Source organism: Arachis hypogaea, chromosome 13 (genome assembly GCF_003086295.3).
Source record: "Arachis hypogaea cultivar Tifrunner chromosome 13, arahy.Tifrunner.gnm2.J5K5, whole genome shotgun sequence".
NCBI lineage: Eukaryota > Viridiplantae > Streptophyta > Magnoliopsida > Fabales > Fabaceae > Arachis > Arachis hypogaea.
In genome coordinates, this window is record NC_092048.1 from 71,871,532 (window position 1) to 71,883,756 (window position 12,225).

General features: G+C 39.3%; 1 non-coding gene across 1 annotated transcript; it reads right to left on the minus strand.

The window, feature by feature from the left end:
* Window positions 1–2,077: 2,077 nt before the first annotated feature.
* Window positions 2,078–2,181, minus strand: LOC112740008 (small nucleolar RNA R71). The gene has a single exon (XR_003170944.1). It is a non-coding gene; the product is annotated as a small nucleolar RNA R71 (small nucleolar RNA).
* Window positions 2,182–12,225: the final 10,044 nt, after the last annotated feature.

A 12,225-nucleotide genomic window follows, 5' to 3' on the forward strand; every position in this document is an offset into this window, starting at 1 on the left:
TATGAAACCCAATTGAATATCATGGTTTATGGGATTGGGCCTGAAGGATTGATGAGTCTGAAATTTCAATTTATTGAGTCATGTGCCATTATTTGATTATCACTAAGTTGGCTCAATGAATGTTACAGAATTTGGATCAACAACCTCATCAAGATTATGGATCATAAACCCAAGGCAAAAGGAAAGCAGGGAGAGGCCTCAAAGCCCAAGAAACACAACAGAAGCTCAATATAGAAAGTGTATAAATAGGATAGAATTTAAGTTAGAAGGGACTTTTGGAACTTTTACTTTCACTTTTAGCTAGTTTTCATATCTTTGTAATTGAATTCAGAGCTATGACTCACTAAACCCCCTTTCATTGGGTTAGGGAGCTCTATTGTAATTCAATGAATCAATAATAGTTTATCTTCTTCTTCAATCTTTTCTCTTGAATTTTGTTAGAAAGCTTCTCGATCTAATTCCATTGGGTAGTTGTCTTGGGAAAGAAACTACCATAATTGGAATCCTTCGGAACCTTGGGAAAGGAATGGAGGATTCATGCTAGAGAAGCTTTCTCACAGTGAATTGGATTGGGGTTTGGATGGATATTGTGACATGTAATCCTACCAAATTGTGGTTCATGAAACTGTGTGGTATAATCAGTGATCGAGCATCATCTCTTCTTATGAACATTTAAACCAAGGGATTGGGAATTTGTTCATTTTTAGAGAGAATTGGTGAGCCAAGGGATTGGGATCCAATCATATAAGATTGCCAAGCAAAATTCAATGAACGCATTGCTTGAGGAAGAGATAAACATGTTTTGATTCGGAGATCTCAATATCTCCTATAACCCAATGAATCCCCCAATTCTGATTTCCATCTTCTCTTTACATTCTGCAACTCAATTCTTGCAATCACCCCCATTCCCTTTTAATTTCAGCAATTTACATTCTGCTCTTTAATTCATGCAATTTAAGATTCCGCCATTTAATTTTCTTGTCATTTACTTTTCCCGCCAATTTTACATTCCGCAATTCTCATCTCAAATCTTGATTCCGCTCAACTAGAACACACTTCTAATCCGAATTGCTCACTCAACCAATCCTTGTGGGATTCGACCTCACTCTATTGTGAGTTTTTACTTGACGATAACCGGTGCACTTGCCGGAAGGAATTTTGCCGATCGTGCAATTTCCTAAATCGTAGCATAACTAGTTTATGCGCATCAAGTTTATGGCGCCGTTGCCGGGGATTGGTTTTCGATTGACAATTCTCAAATTGGAAGTTAACTAGATTGAGCAATTTTTCTTGCTTTGTTAATTCTGTTCAAGTTACTTGTTGAATTTTAATTTCTGCACTCGGTTACATGCTTTCTTTCTTTATGCCTTTAAATTCAAGCAACTAACTCACTGACTCACTAACTGTTTGAATTAATTCCTCAATTGCTCTAACCATACTCTTCCATTAACCAAGAGTATTTCACTTGTTTGTGCCTGTGCTGTGTTCTTGTATGACAGGTAGGAGAGGAGAGACATCAACTCCTCCATATACCGAACCAGAGAGGACCCTTCATAGACTGAGAAGGGAAGCAAGAGGGAAGAGAATAGTGGGAGAAGAGGAATCTGAAGGAGAATCTGAGGACAATTTTGAGGAAGCTTTAGATCTCAACATGGATAGAGAAGTTCACAACCATGAGAGAGCTGATGGAAACCATGCCATTCCTGAGAGGAGGGTTCTTAGTTCATACATAAACCCAACCTCTGGGAATTGTGGTAGTAGCATCCAGAAACCACCCATTCAGGCCAACAATTTTGAGCTCAAGCCACAGCTAATATCACTTGTGGAGAATCATTGTTCATTTGGTGGGAGTGCTAATGAAGACCCAAACCAACATCTCACAAAATTCCTGAGAATTTGTGACACTGTGAAGTCTAATGGAGTCCAGGAAGATGCCTATAAACTGCTTTTGTTCCCATTTTCACTTAGGGACAAAGCAGCTAAGTGGCTGGAATCATTCCCAAGGGGGAGTCTAACAACATGGGATGAGGTGGAAAGCAAGTTTCTGGCACGTTTCTACCCCCCACAAAAGGTCAATAGGCTTCGATCTGAGGTTCAGACGTTTAGACAACAAGATGGTGAAACTCTCTACGAGGCATGGGAGAGATTCAAGGACTTGACAAGGAAATGCCCACCAGACATGTTCCATGATTGGGTGCAATTGCATATTTTCTATGATGGACTCTCTTATGAATCAAGGAAGGCTGTAGACCATTCATCAGGAGGTTCATTGAACAGGAAAAAGACTGTGGAAGAGGCCATTGAAGTGATTGAGACAGTAGCTGAGAATGAGTACTACTATGCATCAGAGAGGCACAACACTAAGGGAGTCATGGAGCTGAACCATGTTGATACAATTCTAGCCCAAAACAAGGTGTTTGCCAAGCAATTAGCAGAACTTACCAGGCAATTAGAAACAAAGCAAGTGGCTGCAATACACACACAAGATCAAGAGGAAGTAAGCATTGAAGGAGGTGATTGGGAAGAGGCCAACTATGTGGGAAACCAACAGAGGCAATCATATGATCCACATTCCAACACTTACAACCCAGGCTGGAGAAACCACCCAAACTTTGGGTGGGGGAACCAACAAACCCAACCACAAAACCACAAACCTTACAACCACAACCAACATAACAATTCCACATACCAAAATTCCAACCAAAGATCATACCAAGCCACACAAAACACTTACCCCCAATCATCATATCATGGCCAAAATAATCAACCTACCCAACTTAATCCCAACCAACAATTTCAAGATCAATTAAACCGAATAGAAGGAATGATGGCAACCATGAGTCAAGACATAACCGAATTGAAAAGCTTCAGGGATGATGTGAGAGCTACCTTAAGAAACCATGGTGAAAAACTCAAGAGGATGGAGTCTCAAGTAGGAGAGCTATCTCAACAGGCCGTCAAATCAACTGCAGTGTTCCCTAGTGACACAGAAAAGAATCCTAAAGGGGAACAAAAGAGAGTGAGATGGGAAGAATGCAAGGCCATCACTATATTGAAGGAAGTTTCAGAAGAAGAAGGAATCAGGCCCTCAGAGCAGGAGCCAGAAATCTTGAAGGAAGGAGTGGAAGAAGTTAAGCAGGAAAGTGGAACTGAGCAAGCCAAGGAACTGCAAAAAGGCATGCTGGAAATATACCAACCAAAAGCACCATTTCCTCAGAGGTTAGGAGGAGGTGAAAAAGAGAAAACCTATTCAAGGTTTTTAGAGACATTTAACTCTCTCCATGTCAATATTCCCTTTCTTGAGATTCTCCATCAAATGCCTACACACATCAAGTATTTAAAGGAATTGTTAAGCAAGAAAAGAGTTTTGAAGGGAGGACAAACGGTAACAATGAACAAAGAATGCAGTGCTCTCATCAAGAAGGACACACTCTCTAAGAAAACGGACCCAGGAAGTTTTCATATCCCTTGCATCATAGGGGAAACAAAAATTGACAGAGGATTCTATGACCTAGGAGCATAAATGTGATGCCTCTAACTCTTATGAAGAGGCTACAACTGAATGAGGTGAGATCCACTGATGTAATCATACAACTGGCTGACAAAACTCAGAAGCAAGCTGAAGGGGTAGTTGAAAATGTGTTGGTGAAAGTGGGGGATTATTACTTCCCCACAGACTTTGTCATTGTGGACATGGAGGAAAGCTACTTACACCCTATCATTCTGGGCAGACCATTTCTAGCCACTACTAGAGCGCTCATAGATGTAGAACAAGGAGAGCTAATTCTGAGAATACATGATGAACAGCTCATTTTCAAAGTTTTCAAACCTGCATCTGAACTTGAACCAGAACCTGAAAAGCCTAAGGATGATAGTAACCATCTGTGTTTGGAGGGAAGTAATCCAGCAGCTGAAACTCTAAAACAGTTCTTGGAAGGCAAACAAGAGTTGCAAGAGTTAAAGCCACAAGAATCAGTGGAAACAGATCAGAAGGATCCTCCTAACATAAGGGTCAATGAAGAAATCCTCAAGAGAAAGGGAAGAGTGATAGGGAGATTGCCAAGAGGGTGGAGAAACAAGAAAATTCCCACTGAAGGTTTCTCTCCGGGAGATAACGTGATATCAAGTCATTATCTGCCAATCCCACCTGGCCTCAAAACCATTCCTTCCCAGCTCCCTCAAGTGTTCACAATCAGGAAAGTTCTTTCTATGGAACATTTAGAGGTCATGAATGAATCAAGTGGGGACGTTTTCATAGTGAGAGGAGAAGACGTCAAGCACTACAATCCACCCTAACAAGGAACAACCGTCAAGCTAATGACGTTAAAGAAGCGCTTGTTGGGAGGCAACCCAACCTGAGGTAATACCCTTTTGCTGTTTCTTTTATTTGTTTCAATAAAAAGGGTGAAGTAGTTTCTGTGCATTGCAAAGAATTAAGTTTGGTGTTTCACACCAAACAATGAATTCGTGGATCAATAATTCAAAGGGGAATGTGTGACTCTAAGTTTGGTGTTCCACCATAAAGATCAACTGAACACAACAACCTTTGAATTATATGAGAAGAACAACCATTCTAAGCAGTCACAGAAATGCTTAAAACCCTTAGCAGCAACTTCATTCCAAAGAGAACTCAAGGATTCAAAGCACAGAGAAGTAAGTGGGAGACTAAGTTTGGTGTTCACACACCAACTTAAGACTCAGATACTTACCCACACATAGTTGAGCTAACCAATCAAGTGCTTGAGAAGCAAGCAACTTCATCACTCTTTGCAGGAAAGGAAACAAGGATTTTAAAGCATGAAGCAACATTTAGGAGAAGAAGGGAAATCAAATTATTTCCTGGCAACAAAGAGAAAACAAGGAATTTCACAAGGTGGTATTGTTCCTTGATAATTCTTTAAAAAGGGCAAACAAAAGCATGCTTGTTCTGGTTTAAACTGAAAATGTTGAATCTTTCTGGAATGTGAAGTTTTTAGTATATTTGTCTGTTTATTGCTTTGAATAAAGTGAATGCCTAGATGTTTGGATATAACTTCACCTTCTTAAACGAGTGCTTGCCATGCTTGTTCTGTTTCCAAAAATAAAAGAAAAGTTTGAACAAAAGTAACTTGGCTAAATTAGTGACGAATCAAGTAGAATTAAGTGGTGGTATGCATGCTTGATTGTTTAGTCAGATCACTGGAATTAGAGTGTAGAATTATCATTCTTTGTGTAGAAATTGAAAACTGTCTATGGATCTTGATGAATAAATGTCTTTGGCCATGAAAAAGAAAGAAAAAGAAGAAGAAAAAGCCACTGAAAAAGGGCAACCAAAAAGCAAAAAAAAAAAAAATTGAGAAAATAAGCTAGGTACCAATGGTTTGAACTTCTGAGACAAATGCCTGTGGTGTTTATGTATTAAGGATATGCTTGGATGAATAGGTTCTGAGGAGTGTTTCAACACTTGGTAACTTGGGTTAACTAACCCGGGATTATCAACCAAAAGTCCATTATCAAGAGCAACCTAAATACAAAACATTTAGTCACACAAAGAGGTGCTGGGCACCAATGTCTCAAGAAGAAATGTGAACTAAAATGCCTAAAGTGGATATGTGTAGTGCACTGATAAGAAAAAGAAAATGCCAAAGGCTTGTGCAACACATGACACTAAGCAAACAAGGAGCAAAAGAAGCTCTAAGAAAAAGAAAAGAAAAACAAAGAAGAGAAAAGTGCCAAAGACATAAGAATAACAAGAGGCCATAGCAGTGTTTGATGGATGCAATGAAAAAGTGATAATCTTACCTGATAAGTATGAAAAAGTGATGCTGCAACTTTCTGCATAAAACCCTTCTGAGGAACTTCAAATGCTTGCTAATATAGCCAATGTAATTGCTTTCTGTTTCATACTTTCTTCTTAAATAACTCAGGACTTGCTTAGGGACAAGCAAGTATTAAGTTTGGTGTTGTGATGCCAAGGCATCTTAGGCTAGTTTCACTAGCATTTTTCTGTTAGTTTTAGTTGTTTTATGCATTTTCTTGAGCTTAAAGTAACCAAAAATGGTTAAATGAAGAACAAAGCAATGAACCATCCAAACAGTATGATTTTGATGCAAATTCCATGAGTTTTAGTTATATTACTTGAATGATATGAATGGAAGAATTCTCATGAAATTTTGCAAGACTTTGATGCATTTGTTTGGATGATTTCAGGGGAGAAGAGGCTAAGCAAGGAAGCAACAAAATCAATAAAGGAAGCTTGAATATCACATGTGGAGTTTAAGTTCCAGTTTAAGCCTAAACTGGAGCTTAAACGCCAGAATCATGAAGGCTAAGAAATGCTTGAATTGAAGTTTAACCTCCAGTTTAACCTCAAACTGGAGGTTAAACGCCAGAATGAAAAGTCTCACCAAAGAAGCATTCCACGTTTAACCTCCAGTTTGACCTCAAACTGGAGGTTAAACGCCAGAATGATAATGCCACTCAGGAAGGAGTTCCACGTTTAACCTCCAGTTTAACCTTAAACTGGAGGTTAAACGCCAGAATGGGAAAAGCACCAGGGAGCCATTTCCACGTTTAAGCTCCAGTTTGACCTCAAACTGGAGCTTAAACGTGTTCGACCAAGAACTCTCCTCCAGGGTTGCTCTCTCCATTCCCACGTTTAAGCTCCAGTTTGACCTCAAACTGGAGCTTAAACGTGTTCGACACCTCCAGGGCTACTCTTCTAAGCTTCCACGTTTAACCTCCAGTTTAACCTTAAACTGGAGGTTAAACGTGTTCGACCTCCAGGATGCCTCCTTCCATTTCCACGTTTAACCTCCAGTTTAACCTTAAACTGGAGGTTAAACGTGTTCGACCTCCAGGGCTGCCCTTCCTATATCCACGTTTAAGCTTCAGTTTAACCTTAAACTGAAGCTTAAACGTGTTCGACTACATGACTCTCCAGGGCTGCCTTCTTCCATTTCCACGTTTAAGCTTCAGTTTAACCTTAAACTGAAGCTTAAACGTGCTTCTACAAAAGGCCTCACTGGAAGTGTCTGGCGTTTAAGTTGTAGTTTAAGCTTAAACTGCAACTTAAACGCCACCCTTGGAAAAGGTTTCTGGACCAAAAATATTGTGGTTTAAGTTAGTATTTGAGCACAAACATTAACTTAAACTTATTCTGGTATGAAACCCAATTGAATATCATGGTTTATGGGATTGGGCCTGAAGGATTGATGAGTCTGAAATTTCAATTTATTGAGTCATGTGCCATTATTTGATTATCACTAAGTTGGCTCAATGAATGTTACAGAATTTGGATCAACAACCTCATCAAGATTATGGATCATAAACCCAAGGCAAAAGGAAAGCAGGGAGAGGCCTCAAAGCCCAAGAAACACAACAGAAGCTCAATATAGAAAGTGTATAAATAGGATAGAATTTAAGTTAGAAGGGACTTTTGGAACTTTTACTTTCACTTTTAGCTAGTTTTCATATCTTTGTAATTGAATTCAGAGCTATGACTCACTAAACCCCCTTTCATTGGGTTAGGGAGCTCTATTGTAATTCAATGAATCAATAATAGTTTATCTTCTTCTTCAATCTTTTCTCTTGAATTTTGTTAGAAAGCTTCTCGATCTAATTCCATTGGGTAGTTGTCTTGGGAAAGAAACTACCCATAATTGGAATCCTTCGGAACCTTGGGAAAGGAATGGAGGATTCATGCTAGAGAAGCTTTCTCATAGTGAAATGGATTGGGGTTTGGATGGATATTGTGACATGTAATCCTACCAAATTGTGGTTCATGAAACTGTGTGGTATAATCAGTGATCGAGCATCATCTCTTCTTATGAACATTTAAACCAAGGGATTGGGAATTTGTTCATTTTTAGAGAGAATTGGTGAGCCAAGGGATTGGGATCCAATCATATAAGATTGCCAAGCAAAATTCAATGAACGCATTGCTTGAGGAAGAGATAAACATGTTTTGATTCGGAGATCTCAATATCTCCTATAACCCAATGAATCCCCCAATTCTGATTTCCATCTTCTCTTTACATTCTGCAACTCAATTCTTGCAATCACCCCCATTCCCTTTTAATTTCAGCAATTTACATTCTGCTCTTTAATTCATGCAATTTAAGATTCCGCCATTTAATTTTCTTGTCATTTACTTTTCCCGCCAATTTTACATTCCGCAATTCTCATCTCAAATCTTGATTCCGCTCAACTAGAACACACTTCTAATCCGAATTGCTCACTCAACCAATCCTTGTGGGATTCGACCTCACTCTATTGTGAGTTTTTACTTGACGATAACCGGTGCACTTGCCGGAAGGAATTTTGCCGATCGTGCAATTTCCTAAATCGTAGCATAACTAGTTTATGCGCATCACTCAGCTTTGCTAGAGTCCCCAGTTAGAGGTGCCCGAGCTCTTAAGCACACTCTTTTTGCTTTGGACCATGACTTTAACCGCTCAGTCTCAAGCTTTTCACTTGACACCTTCATGCTATAAGCACATGGTTAAGGACAGCTTGATTTAACCGCTTAGGCCAGGATTTTATTCCTTTGGGTCTTCCTATCCATTAATGCTCAAAGCCTTGGATCCTTTTTACCCTTGCCTTTTGGTTTAAAGGGTTATTGGCTTTTTCTACTTGCTTTCTCTCTTTTTCTTTTTTTTTTATTTTGTTTTGCCATTGTTTTTTTTTTTTTCGCAAGCTTTGTTTTTCACTACTTTTTCTTGCTTCAAGAATCAATTTTATGATTTTTCAGATTATCAATAACATTTCTCCTTTTTCATTATTCTTTCAAGAGCAAACAATTTTAACATTCATAAACAATAATATAAAAAATATGCACTGTTTAAGCATTCATTCAGAAAATAAAAAGTATTGCCACCACATCAAAATAATTAGATTATTTTCAAGATATAATTCGAAATCCATGTACTTCTTTTTCTTTTTCAGAAAATATTTTTCATTTAAGAAAGGTGAAGGATTCATAGGACATTCATAGCTTTAAGACATAGACACTAAACACTAATGATCATGTAATAAAGGCTCAACATAGATAAAACATAAAGCATAGGAATTGAAAAACAGAAAAATAAGAACAAGGAAATTAAAGAATGGGTCCACCTTAGTGATGGCGTCTAGTTCTTCCTCTTGAAGATCTTATGGAGTGCTTGAGCTCCTCTATGTCTCTTTCTTGCCTTTGTTACTCCTCTCTCATGTCCTTTTGGTCCTCTCTGATTTCATTGAGGATAATGGAGTGCTCTTGGTGCTCCATTCTTAGTTGCTCCATGTTAGAACTCAAATCTCCTAAAGAGGTGTTGAGTTGCTTCTAGTAGTTATGTGGAGGTAAATGCATCCCCTGAGGTATCTCAGGGATTTTTTGATGAGGGACTTCCTCATGCTCTTGTTGAGGTTCATGAATGGGCTCTCTTGTTTGCTCTATCCTCTTTCTAGTGATGGGCTTTTGAGATGAATCTCTTCATCTCCCATGACTCAGAGGTGGAAGTAATTGCCTTTCCTTTCCTCTTTCTAGAGGTTTCTCTGGACTTAGGTGCCATTAATGGTTATGGAAAAATAAAAAGCAGAGCTTTTTTCACACCAAACTTAAAAGGTTTGCTCGTCCTCGAGCAAAAGAAGAAAGAAAGGAGGAGAAGAAGAAGAAATGAAGGAGATGGAGGTGTGTATTGGATTCAGCCAAGGAGGGTAGGAGTGTGTATGATGTATGAAATTGAAGGTGGTGAGGGGGGTATGTATAGGTTAAGAGAGAGAGGGAATAAGTGTAAGAGGGGTTGGGTTTGGGAGGGAAATGGTTTGGATTTGAATGGTGAGGTAGGTGGGGTTTTATGATGGATAGATATGAGTGGTGAAGAGATTGTGGGGAAGAGACTTAGAACTTAATGGTGGCCTCCCAACACCAAACTTAGAAGTTGAGTGTGGGGGCTCTGTTTGACTCTGTATTGAGAGAAGCTTTTCATGCTTCCTCCCCATGGTTACAGAAGAAGATCCTTGGGCTTTAAACACAAGGTAGTCTTCATTCAATTGAAGGACTGACTCTCCTCTGTCCACATCAATCATAACTCTTGCTGTGGCTAGGAATGGTCTTCCAAGGATAATGGATTCATCTTCATCCTTCCCAGTGTCTCTAGGATTATGACATTAGCAGGGATGTACACACCTTCAACCTTCACTAAGACATCCTCTACAAGTCCATAAGCCTGTTTCCTTGATTTGTCTACCAATTCTAGTGAGAATTTAGTAGCTTGTACCTCAAAAATCCCTAGTTTCTCTATTACAGAGACATCCTCTGCTTTCCTACTGCTTTCATCCAATCCCTCATACTCCTTTCCATGGCAAGCTGTATGTTGGGCATCACCGTTGTCAATGGCTACATCCCGTCCTCTCAGTGAAAATGGTCCAAATGCGCTGTCACCGCATGGCGAATCATCTGTCGGTTCTCGATCATGCTGGAATAGGATCCAGTGATCCTTTTGCGTCTGTCACTACGCCCAGCACTCGCGAGTTTGAAGCTCGTCACAGCCATCTCTTCCCAGATCCTACTCGGAATACCACAGACAAGGTTTAGACTTTCCGGATCTCAAGAATGGCCGCCAATAATTCTAGCCTATACCACGAAGACTCTGATCATAAATCAGGAGGCTAAGAGATATGCATTCAAGCTTGCTTTCATGTAGAACGGAAGTGTTTGTCAGGCACGCGTTCATAAGTGAGAATGGTGATGAGCGTCACATAATCATCATATTCATCATGTTCTTGTGTGGGAATGAATATCTTAGAGAAGAAATAGGCTTGAGTTGAATAGAAAAACAATAGTACTTTGCATTAATTCATGAGGAACAACAGAGATCCACACCTTAATCTATGGTGTGTAGAAACTCTACCGTTGAAAATACATAAGAACAAAGTCTAGGCATGGCTGAATGGCCAGCCTCCCCAAATGGCATATGAATTCGAAAATAGGAAAAAGACTGATCCCTGATCAAGGATGATCAAAAGATGTAAAATAAATCACTAAAAGTAGTTTTTATACTAAACTAGTAGCTAGGGTTACATAAGATAAGTAAATGATGTAGAAATCCACTTCCGGGCCCACTTGGTGTGTGCTTGAGCTGAGCATTGAGCTTTCATGTGTAGAGACTCTTTTTGGAGTTAAACGCCAGGTTGTAGCCTGTTTCTGGCGTTTAACTCCAGAATAGGGCAGGAAGTTGGCGTTTGAATGCCAGTTTGCATCATCAAAACTCGGGAAAAGTATGGACTATTATATATTGCTGAAAAGCCCTGGATGTCTACTTTGCAACGCAATTGAGAGAGCGCAAATTGGGTTTCTGTAGCTCCATAAAATCCACTTCGAGTGCAGGGGGGTCAGAATCCAACAGCATCTGCAGTCCTTCTTCATCCTCTGAATCAGATTTTTGCTCAAGTCCCTCAATTTCAGCCAGAAATTACCTGAAATCACAAAAAAAACACACAAACTCATAGTAAAGTCCAGAAATGTGATTTTTATTTAAAAACTAATAAAAGTATACTAAAAACTAACTAAATCATACTAAAAACTATGTAAAAATAATGCCAAAAAGCGTATAAATTATCCGCTCATCACAACACCAAACTTAAATTGTTGCTTGTCCCCAAGAAACTAAAAATCAAATAGGATAAAAAGAAGAGAATATACTATAAATTCCAAAATATCAATGAAACTTAGCTCCAATTAGATGAGCAGGACTAGTAGCTTTTTGCCTCTGAACAGTTTTGGCATCTCACTTTATCCCTTGAAGTTTAGAATGATTGGCATCTATAGGAACTTAGAATTCAGATAGTGTTATTGATTCTCTTAGTTCAGTATGTTGATTCTTGAACACAGCTACTTTATGAGTCTTGGCCGTGGCCCTAAGCACTTTGTTTTCCAGTATTACCACCGGATACCTAAATGCCACAGACACATAATTGGGTGAACCTTTCCAGATTGTGACTCAGCTTTGCTAAAGTCCCCAATTAGAGGTGTCCAGGGTTCTTAAGCACACTGTTTTTGCTTTGGACCTCGACTTTAACCGCTCAGTCTCAAGCTTTTCACTTGACACCTTCACGCCACAAGCACATGGTTAGGGACAGCTTGGTTTAGCCGCTTAGGCCAGGATTTTATTCCTTTGGGCCCTCCTATCCACTGATGCTCAAAGCCTTGGATCCCTTTTACCCTTGCCTTTTGGTTTTAAGGGCTATTGACTTTTTCTACTTGCT